Source organism: Colobus angolensis, unplaced genomic scaffold (genome assembly GCF_000951035.1).
Source record: "Colobus angolensis palliatus isolate OR3802 unplaced genomic scaffold, Cang.pa_1.0 Scaffold41, whole genome shotgun sequence".
Lineage (NCBI taxonomy): Eukaryota > Metazoa > Chordata > Mammalia > Primates > Cercopithecidae > Colobus > Colobus angolensis.
In genome coordinates this window covers 10,013,622-10,037,992 of record NW_012117488.1, presented here as the reverse complement: position 1 = coordinate 10,037,992, position 24,371 = coordinate 10,013,622, and the positions used below count along the sequence as shown (strand labels likewise).

Sequence of the window (24,371 nt, the reverse complement as noted above, 5' to 3'; positions counted from 1 at the left end):
GAAGGAAGGAAGGAAGGAAGGAAGGAAGGAAGGAAGGACATTCTGTCTTTCTTGCAATATCCAGAAACATCTGGATACACTGAGCAATACCAGTCTGAAAGTCTTCCTGATCAGTGCCGTTGACACAGTCCTGACTCACCGGAGAAGTTAAGCATGTCTCGCAGGGTAACTCCAATTACTCCACCGAAATACTGTTAGAAGGGTCTCAGAGCATGTGGAGCTGTCTGAAGAAGCCAAGTCTGGCCTGGGAGAGGCAGTGGGGGCCCCGGTGGCTGCCCAGAGAACATACCCCCTAGCGGAGCCACTGTGTCTGGAATGGCGTGGAGGGAACCCACTCTAAGCTGTTACTTTCTTTATAATCTCTGAATATTTGTCACCTTCCCTGAGAAGTCCTCCCTGATTACCTTACATTGAGGATGGTGCACCTCTGTTCTGGAGAGCACCCTGTTTTGCCCTACATTATATTTATACGGTAATGAAATCGCCTGTTGATTGTCTGACTTCTCTATAACAGTGAGAGTTTCAGCGGGGACTGCATCTATTTCCCATTGTACCCCATCACACAATTCTGTGCCTGGCACATAGTAGGTGCTTAAAAAAATTATCAATGAATAAATGAACAATGTCTTCCATGTGCAAAGTAGAAGGTAAATAGTAGAAATCTCAAAGAGGCATAAAATTTAGCCCCTATTCCGGAAGAGTTTACAACAAGGTAGGAAAAACAGCATGAACATAGGTTTTTTTTTTAATAAAGAAGAAGAAAAGACTAATAACAAAAATTATTTTCATTAGCTGCAAGAAAGTGATAGTTTGTGATAATACTAAAAAAATTATTTCTCACATGAATCAGTAAGAAATAAACAGTCATTTGAATGTCGGAATCATATCAAATTATAACACCTTTCATAGTATGTTCTCCCTTATATCTGTGGCTGAAATGTCTCACCCGCTGGTTTGTTGACAATGCCTTCAAGGCCGTATTGCTACATGGGAGAAGTTGAGTGCAGAGACTCTGTATTCATTCTTCACACAACTTTTCAGCTCCAGATATTTCCAAATTTTTCCTCAGCTATTGAAATTTGTTATGGAAATAACAATGAGAAAAAAGAAAATCCGATTCCCACTTTTTAAAAGAATGTTTATACAATATAGTGTTTATAATAGTACCTGGTACCTGGTTAACTTTCAATACATGTTTGTTATTCTCATTTCATACCCCTTGATATCTTTACATTACCCTTTCTAAGGCACTGAATCTAAGCCTGAAAGCAAGTACAGATGGAAAAGAAAAGCAATGTAATGAACCTTGCACCATATTCTTGGACTGTGTCATGCATTTAAAACTACAGTTCAGAGTTCAGGCATTTGAATTGGCTCACAAACAATAAGGAATTGTGCCTGGTCTGGGTCAGGTATAAACAAGCTGGAATCTGGCATAGGTAGGATGTTTATTAGTTTGGTGCTCTGGTTGTGTGCTTTCTCTTATTCTTATAATCTTCACCTCCAATTTTTGTCATTCTGTAAGGAGACTTAGATTTGGTCATCTTCCCACCATATGCTAACCTAGCATGGTGGGCTTTGGAGTCAGAAATTCCTGAGTTTGGACCTGACCTCACCATTAGCCTCTCTGAACTTCCTTTTCTTTATTTGTAAAGGTGGAATTAATAACCAGTCCTGCTTTAAAATCTCTTAAGGATAAATACTAATTAATATAAAATTAATGGTATAGGTATACTCTAATCTTTGTGAGAGAAACAAGCTCCTCTAAGTAGGTAACTGATTAGTGTCAGTTGCGATGGCTATAAATACGATGAAGAATTGGTATCATGTACAGTTCAATAGGGCTCGAACACATCACAGTACATATTCTGTGCCCAATAGGCTGTGCTCCATGTTTTTTTAAAATGTTCCTACCACACAGTTTTGCAGTTGTTTGGAATTCAATATATATTTTTGAACTAAGTAGAATTGATAAGAATAAAAGGTAATCCCTAAATAATGGCACGAATATTCTCCTATAACTTTAGTGTCTTATTATTATTCAAATAATAATTTTCAACATTGCTGAGTTATCTAGGTTTATGTGGAAAGGTTTTGGAAGAGTCTATCAATAAAACTCAAAAAAGTATTATGGAAAAGTAATTTTCTCACCCAATGCAGGTGTTAATGTTTCTCATCTCTAGGCAGTAATGTTTGATTATCTTTTATTTGGTTCATCCAGGGGCATTATGCCAGGAGCATCTTCAGGTCATGTAGTATCTCACACGGCCACCACATCTAATGGGCATTATGTACATGATAGACATCTTTCATAGTTTGGCTTTCATATTTACTCTACTTTTGGACTTAAAAAATTGTGTGTTTATTATGACAGTTTTTCAGCTTCTTTTAAAAGATCAAAATATTATGATAATTTACTGACAGAACAAAGTAAAAGGCCTCAAAGAAGAAATAACTTTTTTAAACCAGACAAAGATACCATAGAGGCTTGCAGCCGTCCTGTCTTCACAATGCCTAACAGTGATGACAGACAGTAGGATGTTAATAAATGCTTGATGAGTTAACAGTGAATAAACAAAACATTTCAAAGAGTATGGGTACTGTGAAGGATTATGACAATAAAAGACAGTATTACAAAGAGCCAAGAACACAGACACTGGAGTCCAAAATACCTGAGTTCAAGTTTTGGTTCTGTGGCTCACTGTCAGTGTGTCCTGAATGAGTTACTTATCCCTTCTCTGCTTCATTCTCCTCATTTGCAAAATGGGAAAATTATAGCATCCATTTCACAGGGTGGCTGTGAGGACTAAGTGAGTTAATATACATCGAACACTTAGTGCTGTATCCTGTTCAACAGCAGCCTAGAGCATCGTATTCCATAGTCAGCGTCCAATAGGCAACAGCCTCTATTTTTAAAATAGAGACTAAACACACAATTTTGCACATATGTGTTGGGAATTCAACACATCTTTTTTGGTTGAATAGAACTGATGAGAATAAGAAAATTGTGGAAATACACTCTTAAAACTTTGGAATCTTCTTATTGTTTAAATCAAGATGTGTTAGATAAATGCCTCATCAGTGAAGATGATCATGGTGAAGAAGGAAGAGGAGGAAGTGGAGGAGGGGTGGGAGCGGGCAGCAGAAGAGGCAAAGACAAAACGCTGGTCATTCGGGAATCAGTAAAAGTTAATCCTCACGATGGTCTGCAAGTCCCTAAATGGTCTATCTGCACCACCGCCCGCCCAGTCCTCCAGACACATTCTTCTCTGACCTGTCCCCCTTCACTCCCCGTTTGCTGCCTCCGTTCCAGCCATTTTTGCCTTCTTGCTGTTCCTTGAATGCACCAGACACAATCCTGCCTTAGAGATTTCAGTGAAGCTATTCCCTCTGCCTCAAATGCTTTTCCTCCAGACGTTTGTTGGGATGATTTCCTCACCTCCTTCGAGTTTTTGCTCGTATGTCACGTTCTCCGCTTAAGACCTACCCTTACCTCCTCTCTAACACCGTTCCCCTCTCCCTTCCCCTCACCCTTCCTCCACAGCGCACACTCTCAACATCCTTACGCTGCTCTCCTCTTTCTTTTCTACTTGGCTCATTTCACCTTCTAACACATATATTCATTATGTTTATTATTTATTGTCTCTCTCCCTTTATCTGAGCGGCCCTCCCCAACCCAACTAGAATTGAAGCTCAAGACAGTGGGATTTTTAGTAATTTTGTTCACTGATATTAATAACTCCCAGACCTGGAACAGTGCATGCCCTATCATTGGTGCTAAATACATATTACTGCAAGATTTCTCTTTTTTTATATATGATTTTCTCTCTTGCTGTAATTTTTTTTTTCTTTCAGTTTCTTGCTTTGTTTTGTTTTGTTCTGATTTTTTTAGACGGAGTTTTGCTCAGCTGCCCAGGCTGGAGTGCAGTGGTGCGATCTTGGCTCACTGCAACCACAGTCTCCTGGGTTCAAGCTATTCTCCCATCTTAGCCTCCCGAGTAGCTGGGATTACAGACAACCTCCTTCATGCCCGGCTAATTTTTGTATTTTAGTAGAGATGGAGTTTCACCATGTTGGCCAGGCTGGTCTTGAACTCCTGACCTCAGGTGATCCACCCGCCTTGGTCTCCCAAAGTGCTAGATGTGTTGAATTCTCCCACAAAGTGCTAGGATTACAGGTGTGAGCCACCGTGCCCGGCCTTTTCTTTCAGTTTTAATCATTTTGCACTGATACCACTTTGATTATAGGATTTTCATAAAACAATTAATGTTCTATGTCCTGGCCCAGATCTAATATGAGCAAAGAACAAACATACAGAGCTTAGAAGAGCAAGATTCTGCTTTGTTTCGTTGTTATGCTCAAAAAGTTAGTATCATTTATATAAAAATACTCCTGACTCAAATCTTTCTTTAAAAAGTTAAAATACTTTAAAATTATAATTTTTAAGGTAAAAGACAAGGGCATAAATGGCTTCTCAAGTAACCCAATCAACATTCACAATCATCAAAATACATAGTTCTGGTTGCAAGGAAAAGGACAATTTTTTAAATAAAAAATAGAAGATAGGGATTATATGAGTAGGGAGGGGAAACCAAATTGTGCAAAAAGAGGCCCTCAAGGAAGAAAGCAGATAGTTAAAATATAGGTTTGTTAAAATTGTTTGAGACTCTTTGGTAGCTGTGAAAGATGATTTGATTAAAAACACCAGTAATTTTGTTCCATATGTAAAGTGACAAGTATGTCTATAAATCCACACCACCCACCCATATTTTCATTTAAAGGAAAACTAGGAAACGTTGCACCTAGATTGTGTATGTTTAATGGACTAAATTACTATCAAATAAAGATTGAGACATTAACCTTTTTTCTAATGCCAACTTTTTTTATATGTAAATTTAAAATGTTCGTATAAAATGTAAGTAAATTTTGTTTCCACTTAGCCTAAAATAATAAATTGCCTGGTCTCAGCTGGAAAATATCAATTATGTAGTCTTTGTTTCTTTGCAACTACTTCTGAGTGGATTTTTCTATTATTTAAAATTTCAGCAAATTTAATTTTTATTTTTTATAAACTGTAAGATTCTTGCAGGTTTTTTCTTTTTTAAATTGATACCAACATTCAGTAACTATTAGGAAATAATTTTTCTATTTACTACCTGTCTAGTATTTAGAGAATTGCTTTCTCTATTTTAGTTTAATCATTGCTTAATTCCTAAATCCAAGGGATTCATATATAAAACCTTAAATATTAAAGAAAAATTAATTATTTTCATTATGATTTCTATAATATTTCATACAAACCTGTAATCTTGACAAGCATTTCATTCATTTATTCATGCGCTCATTCAACAATATGTCTCTATTTCTTTATTACCAAAACTGACTTTTTTGACTTTGATTTGTGAAAGCTTATTGCTAGGTGGATGCCATATTGTGCCTGGTGCTGTGATACATTGTATTTAACTGTCAATATCTATAAACATTTCTCAATATGACCTGTGAATGTTAGACTGTTTACGGTATTTCCTGCAATTATCTCTTCAGAAATGTGACAGAGGAAATGGGCTCGTGTCACCCACAGGATTTGAGAAACATCTAGTGAAAATCATTGTAACTTGGCTTCAGTTTGTAAGACATCACACATCAGTTATTACCATGCACTTAGATTATTTTTGTGTCTTGCAAAATATTTTAGGATGGTTTTTATTGTTGTTCTTTGACATTTCTGGTGTTTGTTGTCACTATTATTTCCATTTTTAATGGAGTTCTTTGATTACTTAAGGGATAGGCCAACATTTGGGGTTAATTACCAACCTTCTTTGTTAGAAAGCATTAACTAAAAGAGGAAGAAAGAGAGGAGATAAAGAAAACAGAAGTTCAAGGAATGGGGAATAGACAATTGACTTGCTTTATTTGTCTTATTCATATGGCCTGTATGATGTAGATGGCATTATTTTATATGTACTTTGGTGATTTACAAGGTAGACAGACATATAACAGATTTTTATATCTAAAAACTCACTCTTTTTGTTTTTCAGTGAGGAAAGAAAGATCTAAAAGGAAAATAAAATTGAAATCTCCTAACTCTCATGCAAACATTTCCTCTATTTCGCCTGTTAAATCTCCATCCTGCCTATAAGAAGCATAACATCTCAAAACAGGAACATCACATATAAATATAAGTACTTCCTCATATTTGTATTTCCTCTCCCTGTACAAACATGTATGTGCATAAGCAAAAATTTCAATTACACCCAATACACATAGTTGTAATAGCTAACACTTTCTAAGTGACTACTAGGTACTAAATGCTTTGTTTTGTCTTCATCAACTCATTAATAAAACACACACACAACCCTATAAGGTAGTTTAGTGTAGGTAGACTCTTTTACAGATGAGGAAATGGAGAACTGAAGAGATTAAATAGTTTCCTCCTTATCTTAGAGGTAGTAAATGGCAAATCCAGACACAGCCCAGATGTTTCTAATGTCAAAACAATGATCCCAGCCACTATGCACATATTCATAGTCACTGATGTCAAATCCTTTTTCAAAATTAAGTGTGAATGGTGGGAAGGGCACTGTGTACATAAAGGGTAGATGAAAGGAATTCTGTTAAAGTCAATGTATTAGTGACACATAGCTGTGTAACAAATTACCCCCAGAACTTAATAGCTTAAGGCAACAGACATATTATCTGTGGGGTTAGGATTGGGCACAGCTGAACTGGGTTCTCTAAGTCAGGCCTCTCATGAGGCTGCTATCCAGGTGACCACCAGGGTTATAGTTATCTCAAAGTTAGACTGGAGGAGGATCCATTCCCACACTTTTTCACATCGATGTTGACAAGATTCAGTTCCACGAGGGTTGTTGGACTAAATGTCTCATTTCCTCATTACCCATTGGCCAGAGCCTCCCTCAGTGCCTTGCCACATGGGCCTCTCCTTAGGGCAACCCAGAGAATGACATTAGATTCCATCAGGATGAGCAAGGAAGAGAGCAAGTGAGGGTGGACAAGACAGAAGCCAGAGTCTTTTTATAGTCCGATCTCAGACGTGACATCTCATCTCTTCCCATATTCTGTTCATAGAAAAATGAAAGTTACGAGGTCCAGCCCATGCTCAAGGGGAGGGAATTATACATGCCTACCAAGAGGAGGGGATCACTGGGAGCCGGCCACCTGAGAAGCTGCCCACCACAGTTGAGAAAGTGTTCTCAGAGGATATTGAGGACTATGTTCAGTTGACTCTAGTCTATATGTCTGGCTCCAGAAAATTTCCTGAATGAATGCCTTTTGGTAGCCTCCATCCTAATTCAGGCAGAGCCTAACATTAGCCAGAATGAGCATGCCAACCTCCAGTACTGCCTGAGAGAAGCCGTAATTCTTATAAGAAGTCATCTAGCACAAAATCAATTTATTTCAGAATTAAATTTTCATTTCAAATACCAAAAAAGTCAGTGGATATAAATAACTATTTTTATATAATATAGTGGCAAGAAGATGGGTTCTGAAATCTTCTGACCACGTTTACAGATACATCTCAAAGACAACAGCTGTTTGAACACAGGCAACTGAGGCTCTTAACCTATCAGAGCCTCAGTTTCCTGACTGTGATTGAGGGACACAGTGCTACTATGAAGTTTAAATAAGATGATGTATATGACAGGATTTTGTTAGCTAGAAAGTGCAACACATAAATGCAAACTTTGTCTGTACTCTCCTTAGGTACAGAACAGGATAGAATGTTAAGAACAGCACGTAGCATGCTATTTCACTATCTTATTAGAGCAATAAATATCTTTGGAATATGGATGATGAATGAACTGTGTTGTTAACAGTATTCAAAGCATCATTAGTAGCCACATTTGCTGTTGATTTACTAAAGAGAAAAAAAAAAAGATTTCCAGGAAGTTTTGTTTCAAAGAGGCACTTGTGTTTTTGAACTGCTTGCCTTGACCACACTGCAGAGGTTTTGAGGCAATGCACAAGCTTTCTGCCACTTTGAAAACTTCTGGCAGCGTGTGCTTCCCTCAGCCATTTTCCTTCATTTCATGTTGCCCCTAGTTAAAATGTTCCTGTTGTGTGTGTGTCTTTGACTTGAGAGAAAACATTTTCTCATATCATGTAAGAACTACATGGAGTGTAGGCCCCTGATGGACCAGAAAAGCACATTAGCCTTTCTTCTTTAGTGGCCCAGATTGAAATCTCATCTGATGTTTTCCCATTAGAAATGAGATGGTGAGATATTTTCTGGGAAGTGATTTAGGTACACTAAAACAATCTATAAGGATCTATTGATTAGAAGTAGATGACTCAAACTTGATTTGTGTGCAGTGAAGTACCTTGGAAGGTGATGTGATTGACAGACTGTGTGGAATAGATTTGGGACTGGAATAGTTAAGATATTGCAGCTTTGCAGAGAGGTACAGAAGCAGAGGAGTAATTTGTGGAGAGCTATAAATGGAGAAAGAAAATACAGAATTAAGACTACGGAAAGCTCATATTCTATTTTTAGTAATATATCTATAAATTCAAACAAACAAAACAAGGAGTTTTCATACCCAGTTATAAGAAGAAGGAAATTTCAGGGTGTTCTATAAATGTTGAAAATATTCCTATTCCTGCAAACATGTATTGGTTGCCATTAGGTTTTTCCTGATTAGTTTTTGTCAACCACATAGTTTTAAAATAACTTAACAGCAGATAATAATGGTATTACCCCCTAACTAGAATCAAACAAATAAACAAAACCTGAATCCAAATGGCGTGTTCACAATCTTATAGTAGTACTTCGTAGTTGAGACTGGAAAATAATAAAGTGATGATTTATACTTGAGTAATATGGTTAAAATGTAAATTAACATAATAAGTCAAACTCTAGCCAACTCTGAAAATGCAGGAGTCTATTGAAAATTTTGCATTCATTATATTCTGACTTCCTCTATACTTTACATGGAACTCTATTCCACAAATTAACTTGGAACTGAAATCAACATGTAGGCAATATTTAAGATAAAATGATATTAGGTATCTTCCAGGTACATTTGCTTGGGACAAAGCTTCCCTCTGCTCCAGGCAAATATGAATATGCCTTACAGGAAAGCCTAAGAAAAAAAGAACAGGAAAAGAGTGACTTCTCTGAGCCTAGCAGGTGATGCTATTAAGCTAAATGTTATCCTTAAAATATTTTACTTATTTAATATAAATAGGAAATTATGATCTGATAGCATTTTATTTATTCTGAAAATAATTCTTGATACTTCAGTTTGAAGAAATTTTATAATTAATCATGGTGTTAAGGCAATAAAGACATTCAATTATATTAATAAATCATAAATTTGAAACAAGTAAATTTAAATTAAATTTCATCTGAGCAGTTCAACTTATCACTAACTAGCTAAATAAATAAATTGTGTAGCATCTATATATGCAAATTACTTCAAGGGGCAGAAATTCTCTAGTATACTTAACGTACAGCATTTAAAAACAACTTAGAGATTGATCTTTTTAGACATTATTAACAATGTTGGGATCAGAGTGGCATGAGCTAACAGCTGAGATAATTGCTGTGGAATCAGCTCTTCTTTTTGAAGATCTAGTCATAAATTATCTAGTCCTGTACTGTTCAACATAGTAGTCACTATCAGCATATGCCTATTTAAATGAATTAAAATAAGCAAAATTTAAAATGTAGTACTTCAGTCACACTAGCCGCATTTCAAGTGTTCAATAGCCATATACAGCTGGTGGCTACAGCATTAAAAAACACAGGTATAAAACATTTCCATCATCACAGAAAGTTCCACAGTACAGCACTGAATTCTACCTCCCATTTATGTGCCCCTGTGTCTGATCTATATCATGGATAGAATAAGGAAAATATGTAGGGCATTCGATACTCTATCCCAAATGCTGAAAATAACATAGAACTTATCTTCCTCTTCAAAAGTTAATGAACACAAAACACTTCATGGCCCAAGATGTTCTATTAAGCCATGAAAGTTACAGTAAAATTTGGGGTGGAAATACTGAGAATTACATATTACGTTCAATGAAGCACTAAAATATACTTATCAAGTCCCCATTTGTCCTCTGTGTTTGGAATGAAGTAAGTGGAAAAGAGCATTTTTGTTAAAAAGCTTTTTACACAAAACAAACAATATTATGAAAGGAAGTTCTTAATGTGTGTAAAGATTAAAATATTGTTGAAACAAACTAGCTGATGGAGTAGAATGGGTTTCACTCTATTGAGAAAAAGATATTTTTCTCTCTATGATTCCAATAGTTTGTTCCTGCAAGACTTAAACTGAATGTGTTTAAATGTTCAAGGTCATAAATAACAAGGTAAGTCATAGTATTTCTTTGTATCTAAGAACTTACATGTATTGCATTACTGTAATACTTTTTTTTATTATTATACTTCATGTTCTAGGGTACATGAACGTGCAGGTTTGTTACATATGTATACATGTGCATGTTGGTGTACTGCACCTATTAACTCCTCATTTACATTAGGTATAACTCCTAATGGTATCCCTCCCTGCTACCCTCTCCCCACAATAGGACCTGGTGTGTGATGTTCCCCTTCCTGTAATACATTTTTTTTTTTTTTAAGATGGCTTGCCCAGTTTTTTCTAATTTTTTTCTGTTGGTTGTATGTTGAAATACAATGGCTTTGAAAAAAAAATCTAGAACTCTGAAACCTCAAAATTAACCATTAATATGATGGCTAAAATAGAAGGTAGACTTTCTCTTTAAAAAATTATATAGTGGTGTTTTCCACTATTAAGAAAAGAAAACTGAAGGAATGGCTTTTCTTCCACACAATGTAGTTCTAGAAAGAGGAATCATTGTCTCTGAACTTTCTTGACCTTAGCCTGTTCTCTTTTGCTAAAGTCATTAAAATGATTAGAACCTCAAGGAGGGTTGCAGTGTTATATTCTTTTTCTCTTTTTAACTTACTCCGAGCTGAATCAACCAGGTTTAAATCCTGCACACATCCTATTAATCCCATCTAGCTCTTCAGTCTGCCTGGATAAGTTTCTTCTTCAACAGATTCTCTGAATATGCATTAAAAAAACATAAATCACTGGATTAAACTTGTAGAGAATGATGAAAGCTAAATTCGTGTATAGACATGTGGCAGGACAAATGAACCCTTTTATTATTTAACCTGAATGAAAGCAATAAATTTGAAACAGGTTTAACTGACGATATTAGTAATCCACAACAGATTTTGTAAGTGTTTTTGAATGAACGTTGGTTTTGTTCAATAATCCCCTGGATTAAAGAAGGGTTAGATAACTCAAACAATCTGAAAAGAATCATATTATTTTGCTATTTATCTTTTATTTTTACCAAAAAATGATATGTATGGTTTAGGCTTGAGAAAATTGGACCAAAAACTGAATTATTCGATTCATTTTTTAAAATTTGTGGCTAGGATTACCCAAGAACATTTTTACCTGTTCTTGGATAGCAGCCTGTTCTCCATCCTCTACTGTTAATACATAGTAGTATGTAGTAATAATATAGATCTTATTTGTAGGTAGACTGACAATAGCTTCTTAACTACTTGCTTTGCTGATCTATCACATTTACTTTAGGTCTTCCAAATTTTACAAGCTTTAAAATGTAGGATAAAAATGTTTTAAATTTCCTCTATATAGCCACTTAGTTCCCTACCTCACTCTCTGCCCACATTCAAATAAAAGGTTTGAAAGAATTATTAGGTGGGTACTGGGATTCAGTTCTAATAATAATTAAAAGTGATTAATTGTTTATTTAGCAATTACTAGATGCTAGAAAGTCTCTTCATCCATTGATCTCATTGAATTCCTCACAAAAACACTGTGAGATAGAGACAATTTTTCCCCATTTTTGCGCATGAGACAATTAAGTTATATGATAAATTAATATACCCAAGGTCACACATCTAGCAAGTGGTAGATCCAGGGTTCAAACATACCCACACCCATACTAGTTATCTATTACTGCATAACAAATTATTCTAAAAAGTAATAGCTTAAAACAGTAAACTTTTGTTACCATAGATTCTGAGTCAGGAATTAAGGAGTGGCTTAGTTGGATGGTTCTGGCCCAAGTCTCTTAGGAGATTGTCATCAAGATGTCTGCAGGTAGGCCAGGTGCAGTGGCTTACTCTAATAATCCTAGCACTTTGGGAGGCTGAGGCAAAAGGACCTCTTGAGGCCAGGAGTTCGAGACCAGCCTAGCCAACCTAATGAGACTCAGTCTCTACAAAAAAGAAAAAAAAACGTAGCCAGGCATGGTGGTGCACATCTGTAGACCCAACTACTGGGGAGGCAGAGGTGAGAGGATTGCTTAAGTCTGTGAGTTCAAGGCTGCAGTGAGCTACGATTGTGCCACTGCACTCCAGCCTAGATGACAGAGCCAGACCTCGTCTCTAAAAACAAATTTAATTTAAAATTAAAAATTAAACCAAAAAAAGATGTCAGTAGAAACATCAGCCATCTGAAGGTTTGACTGGGGCTCGAAGGTATGCTTCTAAGATGCCTCACTCATGTGGGTATTGGCAGGGTGCCTAAGTTTCTCCCTGGCTGTTGACAGAAAGCTCTGTCCCTTGCTCCATGGACCCTTCCAAAGAGCTGCTTGAGTGTCCTCTCAACACATCATAACTGATTCTTTCAAAGCAAAACAGAAGGCACAGTATCATACTCCCTCCGAAGTCACTCCAAAATTTCTATAATGTCCTGTTGGTTACACGAATCAGCCCTATTCTCTGTAGGGTGACACTATACAAGGAAGTGAGTATCAAGGAACAGGGATCGCTTGGACCATCTTGGAACCTGGCTATGTTCCCAGCACAAAATATATTATTACAAAAGTTAGACAGCCCTGGTTTCTTTGTCTGTGCTTACTGAATGAAGAAACAGCACTGAAAAGCTATATCCAACTGTAATTGCTACTTATTCATATCTTTACCATGGAGGATATTATGTTTGTTTGTCTGTTTGTTTTTTGACATGGAGTCTCACTCTGTCGCCCAGGCTGGAGTGGTGCAGTGGCATGATCTCGGCTCACTGCAACCTCTGCCTCCCAGGTTCAAGCAATTCTCATGCCTCAGTCTACCAAGTAGCTGGGGCTACAGGCGGGTGCCACCACACCAGGCTAATTTTTGTATTGTTTGTAGAGACGGGGTTTCACCATGTTAACCAGGCAGATCTCGAACTCCTGACCACAGATGATCTTCCCACTTCAGCTTCCAAAGTACTGAGATTACAGATGTGAGCCACTGTGCCCAGCCTGGATATTACTTTTATTGGATAATAATTCCTAGAATAATATTTACCTCATATTCAAATATAGAAACAAAATCATATCCAAAGAGAGATCTTTAATTATTTTCAGTTATCAATCATTTTTCTCTCACTCAAATTACAATTTAGCTCTAGTGCAAATTACCAAGCACTGTCTAGGCAAGACATTCACACATTACTTCTGTAAAGGTCCAGATAGTAAATATTTCAGCTGCACACCAGACAATCCATGTTGCAACTGCGTAACTCTGCTGTTGGAGCATCAAAGTAGTCATAAACAATATTAAGTGAATAGGCATGGCTGTATTCAAATAAAACTTTATTTAAAAAAATATATGGTAGGCCAGGCTGGGTGCGGTGGCCCACGCCTATAATCCCAGCACTTTGGGAGGCCGAGGCGGGCAGATCACCTGAGGTCAGGAGTTGGAGACCAGCCTGGCCAACATGGTGAAATCCTGTCTCTACTAAAAATACAAAAATTAGCTGGGCATGATGGCAGGCACCTGTAATCCCAGCTAATCAGGAGGCTGAGGCACGAGAATTGCTTGAATCCGATGGGCAGAGGTTGCAGTGAGCCAAGATCATGCCACTGCATGTAGCCTGGGTGACAGAGCAAGACTCAGGCAAAAAAAAGTGTATAGATAGATAGATAGATAGCCAGATTCAGTAGTTGGGTGGACTTTTCAACAACTATCTTGATTTCAGGTAACTAAAATGACTTTACATTTTATGTGACAGAATGATGTTAAGTTGTTTGTCCTGGCCCATAAAATATTGTACAATTTTAGGAAAGCTGACAGCACCATCAAGATAGAAAAGATGAGCCTCTGTGAAAACAGAGCATAATAGATAAGACAAAAATTTTACACATCAAATCATCACTCTAAAAGTATTAAGTCATTCTAGAAAATAAACAGAATTAAGGGTGGATAAAATTTTGATAATTCTTAATTCTGTCTATATTACGAACACTTCATATTTTCAGCTGACCTTGAATTCTCTAGACTTTATATATTGTGTCCAACACAGAATAGACACTCAATAAATATCTGTTGAATGAATTTCCACATGCTCCACACCCCCCAGCCTTTGCTGCCTTTTCTTGTCCCATCAATAAGCTTTGCAGGGCATCTTGAAGTTCACTGTCAGTTTTGCTTTTATGAAGTCATCCAACAAAAAGTAAATAGCAGGTAAGAAGTAGTTATTGGAAGATAATTGAAGATATAAAGACTTAAAAACATATTGAAAAATTATAGAATAGAATGAACATTGACTTCAAATAGACTGGCTAACAGGAGCAATGAAGCATCAGACAATAGAGAAATTGGTGAGGACTTTATTGGCCTCTGATAAAGCTATTAAAGATAAGTTCCATTTAGTCATTCTCACTTTTACTGCAGTTATTTTTACTTTGAGGCCACGCATTATTTTTTTTAAACCCACATTTTAATGTGGTTATATCTATAACTTAAAACTTATTATATCTACTACAGTGTTCATTCACTCATCCCAACAAATATTTATTCATTTATTTCTTGAGCACCTACAATGTGCCAAGCACTAGGTAAGTTCTCAAAGATACAATGGAAAACAAAACATGGATCCTGCCCTTAAGGTGCTTGGAGGCTGATGGGGGATACAGAAAAGTAAACAGGTATGGTAAAAATGCAGTGTCATAAGGTACAAAGCTCATATCCAAGTTTATTAACTTCACATTAAACAGACGTATTAAATTTTAATATTACAGGTCCCAAAGAAACACCTACTGTGCATTTCAGCTATTTCTACTTTTCAAAACAAGAGTAAAAACAACAAAATTATAAACACCATTACCGGAATATACTGCTTTATAACTGTATTACAGAAAATGCAAATTGCTAAAGTGGTTTAAGGAGAAAAAAGTTTCCTGGCCAAATTATTTTGCAAAATGCTGGGTTCAACAAAATTAAACAGATTTCTTTTTTCACTGTAGAAATTTTCAGCACTTATAATATGGTAATAAGCATTGTGACTCACTCAGAGGGCAAATATGATTTGCAGTGTTTTGAAATGTATTTGATAAGGGCATGCTTTTTAAAGAAACTGTCACTTAATATCTAGTAGGGCATGAATGTTTATTGGAACATAGTTTGACAAATACTACCAAATATAGTTTGAGAAATATTACCAACAACAATTTCACACGTTTTAATCAAATCATATTCATTATAATCTAGGAGGGCTAACTCTTTAAGTGAAATATTAAATAAATCCTTTTGTGATGCAACAGAGTATTTTTGCAGAGCTCTCTAATTTCATATCTTTCACATTCAGAATTTAGTTGATTTGTTCTTTTTAAAAGAAGCATTTCCCTGGGATACCATTAAAGGCTATCAGGTTTTGCTAATCCTTGGCTAATTATGTGACAGTGTTCAGGAGAGTCCAGATAGGAAGCAGAGGAATCTGTGATCTCAGCCTGCAGAGGACAGCCAAAAGATGAGTAGATGAAGCAAACTGATGTCCCCAATTTAGGCACCGTCTTTTTTCCCCCCTTCCTCTAACTTTTTTCCTCTCCTTGTTTCTTTATAACTTATTTTTCCCTTTCCCACTCTGTTTCTTGGCTTCCTCTCCCTTTTACTCACCTCCGTCTCAATGACATAGGTCTGTCTATGATCACCAAAGATTTAAATTTAACCTTACTAATGGCCATCCCAGCAATAATATTGCAGTAGTGTTTTATAATTCATGTGTGGGGATGAAAATAGTGAAGTAGGCAGCTTCACTATTTTCATTCATAGCAATGGAAGGGATAAAGAAGTTATCCCCTGTTGGCACAAACTGACATCTGGTTTCCCAGTTTCCTCTCTACTGGCTCTACTGGTACTGGCTCCATCCTGTACAAAGTAGTTTTGAAAGATAAGAACACACCATATTAGTGCGTGTGTGTGGAGGAGAACTTTTGAGATAGGATTGAATTGTGCAATATTTGCCTCCAAATCAGGCACCTCATATTTGAATCCTTACATTTGACTTTCTCTTATTATAAAGTGACCTATCAAGTCTTATTTTATATGATTAAATACTGGTTGGAGAAGACACATAGTCTCAAAGACTCAGACAACAATAGTTTTTCAATTGTTAGAGAAGTCTCTAATTGAACTGGTAAAAATAGGAGACAAAGAAAGCTCATACAGACAGTAGCTATTCCTGGGGCGTCTGCTTCATAATTGCAAGTGTTAGAATATGTTGTAAACATGCCTTTATTCAGATTACTTGGAAAAGCATTACAGTAAGTTATTACAAAGTGGATATCAAACAGACACCTACAAAATGAATTTAAGTTATAAGTACTTCAAAAGAAGCCTAAGGGAATTCCTATAGGCTTAAGCAGCAAAACTATCTAACATGCAGTGAATACTTATAGAAGTGGGTGGTGGGGGAGGGGCAGGATGAAAATGAAAATAGTTTAAGCTGCAGAAGGAGGAAAAATCAGAGATTGGTGACTGACCAAAGGAAGCACCTGCTTTCCGGAAATTAAAATCATGTATTAGGCAGCTCTGACTTAATTGCCAAATGGGGTGAAGCCCAGACTCTAGTGTAAAGGGTCCCAAATTATAATTGGGCATCATGGATTAAAATTCAATACCTGAAAATTTCCTCAGAAATGAATGGACAACTGGGACAGACTGCAGAGCCCAGTACAATATGCTTCCCGCAGCTGACACTGGCAGGTCACTTTATTTGGCACCAAATAAAGTTCCCAAGTGGTCTTTAAGGGCATTCAGCTGCTGAGTGCTTATTTCATTCATCCCTTATTGTGCTGCCAGTAGCCGATCCAAAGAAGTAGCATGAATCAGCTCTGTGGATAAAATTTTCTCAGGCTGCGTGGAGGAGATGCAACTGGACTCATTTCACTGCTTTAGGGGGACCTTCACTAGCCGCAGTAGCCTGAATAGTAACAGCTTTCACACAATGCCATTCAACAGGAAATCTGAGGGAAAGCAGGACAAAATTGAACATTAGGAAACTTCCAAAATAAACGCCATTTAGCGAGGAAAACAAAAATCTTAATGAGAAATATTTTATACTTTTGTCATTAGCAGATAATTTAGAATACTGTGAAATAAAGCTCGTAGCTCCCCTCCGTGTGTACTTCTAGCTGCAAAGTAGAGGTTAGCACCAAAATTTCCTACATTAAACATAAAACTATGGCATTATACTTACTTCTCTTTAGTTGCTTCTGTTTAAAGTAGCTAGAGGATTAAAAGTCAATCCGTACAATACCTTTAGTTTTATACGGACTAATTTCAAAACACATACTCAATGGCGAAGTGTGTTTTCTTGTTTCTGTCAATTCTAGTAAAATTTTCTGGTTATAAAATAATATTTCGTGTCTTCCCCCATGCAGGTTTAAAAACTGCAGGAGCTATAGTAATTCTACTGAGGTCATGAACTTGCCTGATGAAGTACAGATGAATGTAAAATATTCTTCTAAGCGTAATAGGTCTTATTAATGAGTAGTTCCAGTACACTTTTTTTTAATTTAAATTCATGGAAAGGTTAAAAAGCAGTAGTTTTTATTATTGTTTTGCTTTTGGTTTAGCACAAATTTTGCACATACCCACAAGAGAAACAGTCTGCTAATCATTTCATATAAATCACTGTTAGCAGCAGTATCTAATAGTGCTACTATCACTGAATAGTTAAGAGTCTTACATTTCCATTAGAATTAGGAGCAAGGGCTAATTATTTTTAGTTAAAGTTGAACTTGATCTAAATGGGAAGCATATTTTGGCATTTAGTCTGGAAACCCAGGACTATTATAAAACGCCTGCTTGTAAATTCAGAGACTAGAAAAATACATACAGATTTTTTTGTTTCCCGGTTTGGGGAGAAGTTGGTATAGTTACAGTGAGATCATTAACGTAAATATAGTAATATAATATAATTAATACAAGATGTTCTGTTCTTGTGTTTATGGCCAAATTTGGCAGTATAAAATGAATTAATTAACCCAAATAAATATGCACTAGTATCTGAATGCTTCTCTAAATTGAATTTCTTTTAACTTTTTAGTATGGAAAATTCCAAATTTATACTAAAGTAAACAGAATAGTAAAACGAAACCCCATGTACCCACTACTTAATATCATTGATTAACAACACATTATCCATTTTGTTTCATCTATATCTCAACCTCTTCCCTCTTCAGAATTTTCTTCTTCAACAGATGAAATAGTATGGGATTTAAAAACTGATGGAACTTATTTTATAAAATCTCTTTCTCAGGATTAAGCATTTTATTTAAGAGGTTTTTGCTTTCATTTTATCCAGGAAAAGACGGGTGTACCCTACCCACAACATGAAGTGGTGGATGAGGTAGGTATTTAGTAAACTTATACCTCAAACACCAAAAATTCAATGATCTGGATTTTTGTTTTCTATTGCTTTTGTAGGTAATTAAAATGTTGCTCTTTTTCACCAGTGGAGTTTTTAGTCTTCCACTTCTACCACTCCTCTAAACCTCTCAGCTTTTCTGCTTTCTTTTTTCTTTCTCTCTTTATTTATTTTTGCTTCCCTCTAAATCATAAATAATAATAGTTCCCACATCATAGCTTTTTAGATTTTAATGACAGCCTCCAAGGACAGGTGCCAGTTAAATGAAACATATAATTAAAACTTGTGCTATTCTAAAATTGGGTTACTTGGCAATCCTCAAATCAGAGGCTACCCCCATTCAGAAGACAGGCATGTAGTATTTATCTGGGTTACCGGGTGTGCAGCAGATTCAGTCAAGGCCAGTCTTTGCTAGGTGCCAAAAATGTGGTGGAATGTTTAGTTCGGCGCACCCACATTTCAGGTGTCTCTGCATGGCAGCAGAGTAAGTGTTCTGCAGCTTGCAACACTGGCAACCAGTGTTCTTAACTAAAAAATGTCGGTAAAGCAATATGCTTACCAAGCAATTAATTTAGGCATTTGCGCATATATATGTATGTATATATGCAATTATCATACTTATTGAATACGTTTTATGCTTTTTTAAAATAAAGTTTATAAGGTTTTCTTTAACTTCCAGTACTTTCTCACTAAGAAATAGAAAGACATGATCTCAGTCTCAGTCGTAGTCTTGGATGTAGACATCATGTTGTTGGATCCCATGTTTGTCCTTTCAGGCATGGTTATCATTTTTCTACAAGCAATATCTCTTGAAGTAGCCTTGCTTGCAGATGCTCCTGAGAATCCTTCCACGTTTACTCAAGAGCAAGCTTTCTGACTCTATTACTGTCCCTGTTAATTCTACTCTGGTAACTCTTCAACCTTTCATTGATTCTCCTCTCTTTGGACTTGTCATTTGTGCCCTGTACCACACTGCAGACTGGGGGAGAGGCACTATCTCTGCTGAGTTGGAAAAGTCATGATCTTTTCATTGGTAGCACTTGACTCTTGATACCCTGCATGAATTTGGGCTGGGCTCTAGTTCTCTTGGCCGCACTCACCATTGAGATGCAGTCCCTGCCCTCTCTTTTCTTGGACTCCTTGAGTCCTTCTACCTTACATCTTAATTCTGTATGTTTCACATGGTTTCCCCACAAAAGTCTTCTCTGTGTGTGCATTGTCTCTCAGACAATATGACATTGCTGGTGAGTTTCCTCTAATGTCTCACTAGGCTCCTTGGTGATACACTGACAGGCAGACATACCAACCAGACTCAGCTCTGTTTTATAGCTGTGCCTTGGAGTCACAGTGATGCCTCTGGCTTGTCCTAACTCTTAAACCTCCGCCTCTGCAAATCAGCAGTCGGACAGGACAATTTCCTTTCCCAAACCAAGTGTCACTCACAGGATTATTGTTGGGAAATTAGCCCCTTCTCTATGCTCATGTACCCAGTTTCCCATTTCAAATATTTCCCATAGTTTCAGAGCACTAGGCAAAAAATTCAAGTTGATACTGTTTAACCAGGCACACCTTTATTTTCAAATTATTTAATTATTCAATCTTCCCTGCCTCACTGTGTATGTGGGTTTCACTCTAACAAATGTGCTATACAAAAATTTGGATGTATGTTTAATTTGATTTTCTTCTGAATAAATCTGAATTTTTAAAAAATCAATAAGAAAAGGTGCAAACCATTAGGAAAACATTTAAAGTAGATTAGTTGCTTATCAAGTTTTCATTCTCTCTACAAACCATATTGAACCACTTGTTTTACATGAATTCCAAAGGCTGGCACTAGCTTTCACTTCAAGAAATAAATGACACAGGGTATTAGATTTTAAGCACCATTAAAACCTTGAAATTGCACAGTGACTTAGAAAACAATAAGTTAGTTAGCTCTGATAGCTTTGTAATGGTTATACAATGGGGAAATTCATTGTTAAATGACCCTCCCACTCTTACCTCACATGTAATACTTGTTAGGAAGAGGAAGGAAAAATGAGACTGGTATCCAGGTACACAGGTATAGGAAGATCAGAGAGAATGTACCAAATATTACTAGGGAATCTGTTGTTCACTGATCCATGGCTAGTAATTGGAAACTATTTTTGCCGGGACGGAGAAGTCTAGCTCATCACTGTTGTCCTAATTCCTAGCTTCTATAATCCACTAGTAAAGTTGTTCTTATCTATATTTTAATGTGTTTGAACAGAGGGTGGTTGTAATATTGTTAATGAAACAATTTTAATATAAATGATTTAGGAATTATATTAAGTGGCATTTGAATCTGATGCTTCCACTGCCTAATCTGCCTCCTTTCTAACCTTTTCTTTTACACCTTCATTAGAACATCTATTAAGGTAATGAAACCTAGCTACCAGATTAAAAAGCAGACTGCTCCAAGTTCTAAAACAATAAGAATGACAGCATTTTAAAAAATGTTTTTGAGCAAAATTTCAAACCGGTGAAAACAACAAACAACAAACCCCACCTGTTTTTATGATGCAACTCAAACAGCATCTGAGTCTATCAAGAGGCAATAATTGGTTAACTAACCAAAGTGACACAGTTCATTATTTTTCTATTGCACGTTTATGTAGTTCCCCCCTGAAGCACAAGCATAATTTGTGTTTTTTAAAAAAATATATGATTTACATATGGCACTTGAAGAGAGATGTTTTAGAAAATCATATAAAGTGTTCCTCCTTGTAAAAAGCAATGTCCTTTCCTTCTTGTTAATGCCAAGGATGCTTTCCCCAAACACTCATTCCCTGCCCAGAACAGTGTAGCCGCTAATGAGGAAAACACAGCTAGTACCTCAGTTGAATGTTTCCTTTGTTTACCTATGGGGAGTTCATTCTGCAATGGGAAGAATCTCTTACTATCAATGAGTCTGAAAGTGCTCAAATTCTGCTAAGGGGAAAGTTCTAAAGTTTTGTGTACCCATGGTTCAATCTAAAGCAATGCAAAAGGAACTCTGTCATCTCAAAGAACATCAACCACGCTGCTTACATTGTCTCCATTTCTATAATACATTCCATCTTATTTACATGGGTTCCATTTCCAGTTACAAGATCACTGCTTGGCAATACTAGGCGACGTGCATCTAAAATGACAAACTGATCCTGGCACTTGCTACTTATTACAGGTTTATTATGTGTTTTCAGCCTATCACGGATTTCTAGAGTAGTTCCAGTTACTGGCAATCAGACCTTGAAAACTACTCTATGCCCAATAATAATGAGCATCTTAAAATGGATTTTTTAAAGACAGCATTAATCCAGAATATAAATTAAGAGAATATATTTGATGGTGAAAAAGTGTAAACCTACCCACACATTTTGGTTTCATGTATAAAATATAAACAGCATATGAATTCTCCCTTGTGTCTTCAGAGAGATCTGCAGCTTTTTTTCCTTCTGAAGCGTGTTCAAAATATGGTATTTTAAGCATAATAACCCATAAATAAAATACAGTGCTTGCCAAAATTATTTTTTCCCATATATAGGGCCTTTAGATACTGTTCTGAACTCTGATTTTCTCCTGAGATGCAATTTAAGAGCTTTAAAAAAAGTCTTTAAAAGACTTCCTGTGAAATATGCACAGCTTTTTTTTTTTTTTAATTTGTGTTTCTAGATGGCCAAATTGCTCTGTTGTTATAAATACTGCATGTAAAATTACCAGATTGCCTGGCATTCCATTTTTACAGGGGATACTGCATCGTTAAGCACAGAAAGAATATAATATAACTATTCAAACTGCTTAAAATATTTTGTAACCATAAATTATTATCCAAAAATATTTTTCAAGTAGATAAAAAGAGTTGTCAATTCTACATAGTGAATGCCTCATAAGGGGCTCGTTTGTGGTTGAAAACTGAATAAAAGCAGTAAATTAAGACCAGACTTAACCATAGAGAAGCCGTAATCCACTGCAGATTTCCTTGGTGAATGAAGTATTGTGATGTGGATTTATCCTCCTTGCTTGTACAGTTAACCAGTCACATCTGTGACCAAAGTGCTGTCTGTGCTCACAGACAAGGTAGGTTCACTAACCCCAAGGAGGTAAGCCCATGCTGATTTACATTGTATTGATAAGTACAAAATGAATACAACTGTGTCTTGGGGGCTGCCTGTGAAAGGGCAGATAGTATGCTAACGATGAACTGGTGTGAAGAGAAAACAGGGATATTGAAAAATGGGTGGGCAGTTGAGAAACTGCCAGTGACACTGGGTGCCCAGCTTTTGAACAGGCATGAGGCTAGAGGGGGCCTTGATGAAGCCAAGGAGAATGTGGGTATGAAAGAAGGTCAGAAGTGCTGAGAGCTGACTGAAATAATGGTCTATGTTAAAGGAGTATCACTCACTATAAATATTCAATGTCAGGAATTTAAATGGCTTACAGACATAGAAGCCCTTGATGATTATGTTATCCAGCATTGTTGATTTCCCTCTGTTGTTTGTCAGCAGCCACCACAATGAATGAATAAGACCCTGGAAGTCTCGACAATGAGTCGTTCTGCTCTTAAGTCTGTGCATTTTTCTTTGTGATTACATGCCAATATAATAATTGATTTGCCTTTTTCGAAATTAAACTAAGGGAGCCAAGTATGTCATATCTCTGTTATTATTTTCCTTTTCTTTCAGAGCCCAATGTTTCCAAAGGATATTAATTTTGATTTCTCTGATGAAGGCTTGTGGCTGTTCTTATGCTTTACAAAACATTACCAAATCAGAGCCGAAAAGAAAACTGTGAGTGAACATTCCTTCCAAACAATTATTTTTCATCATTTAAGAAAAATTTTCTCAGATTTCTCTGTAATTCATTCCAGTATGCTCCTTTTGTAAAAGATGTGGGAAAAAGAGAGAACACACAAGTGAAAAATGTCTTTTTATTCTAATAGTAGAGGGTTGATATTTAAATATTCTATGAGTCACTCCAACACCTTTCTAAAACAGCATTTTACAAATAAGGTCAGCTTTGCAAGAAAAAAAGTTTATTCTTGAACATAAGCAGGTATTTGTAGATTAATGTTACAGTAAAATGTATGTAAAGTAAAAACTGCTAGCTTGTTATAGTGTTTTAATCCTTCAAATCAAAAACTTTTCCTTGGAATTTTTCAAGATTGGAATATCAGTTTCTTTAAGCGGGAAAATATTTAAGCTAATGAAATCTTTATCAGATTCAGCAGCTCCACTAAAGTGTAAACTTTAGTGCTATCTACTCAAGAAACGGCCATTGGGACTTAAAGTAGTGTGGATATCTTTACCAATGTTAAAAGATCCCAGAAAGCATTAGCTTTTCTAAATATGTGTTAGATTTGACTTGATTCCTAAAGAATACAGTTTATAATTACCATCTCCACTTAATTAAGGACAACCACGATTTGATTATACTCATTTCATCTTTACAAATGTGTGTGTTTCTAAGGAAAGCACAATCTTAAAATCTCTAACATTACATGATATATATTTCATGAATACTTCTGGAGTTTCAAAGCGTTTCTTTCTAGTTAGTGGAAAGGGGTACTGTGCTATAGCTGCATGTAGGTTTAAATCAAATTGCCTACAAATATTGCATAAATGCCTGAACTTTCAAGACAAAGCTTTTCCAATCAAATACAGTATTTAACCCCCCACCACCACACACACACCCACA

At 36.3% G+C, this 24,371-nt stretch overlaps 1 long non-coding RNA gene across 1 annotated transcript in view; it reads left to right on the top strand.

Annotated features, from left to right (window-relative positions):
• Positions 1 to 24,371, top strand: part of LOC105521818 — a 401,150-nt gene that overhangs the window by 254,983 nt on the left and 121,796 nt on the right. The window contains exon 3 of the long non-coding RNA XR_001003335.1: positions 23,360 to 23,464. This is a non-coding gene — a long non-coding RNA (uncharacterized LOC105521818). The remainder of the gene's footprint in view (positions 1 to 23,359; positions 23,465 to 24,371) is intronic.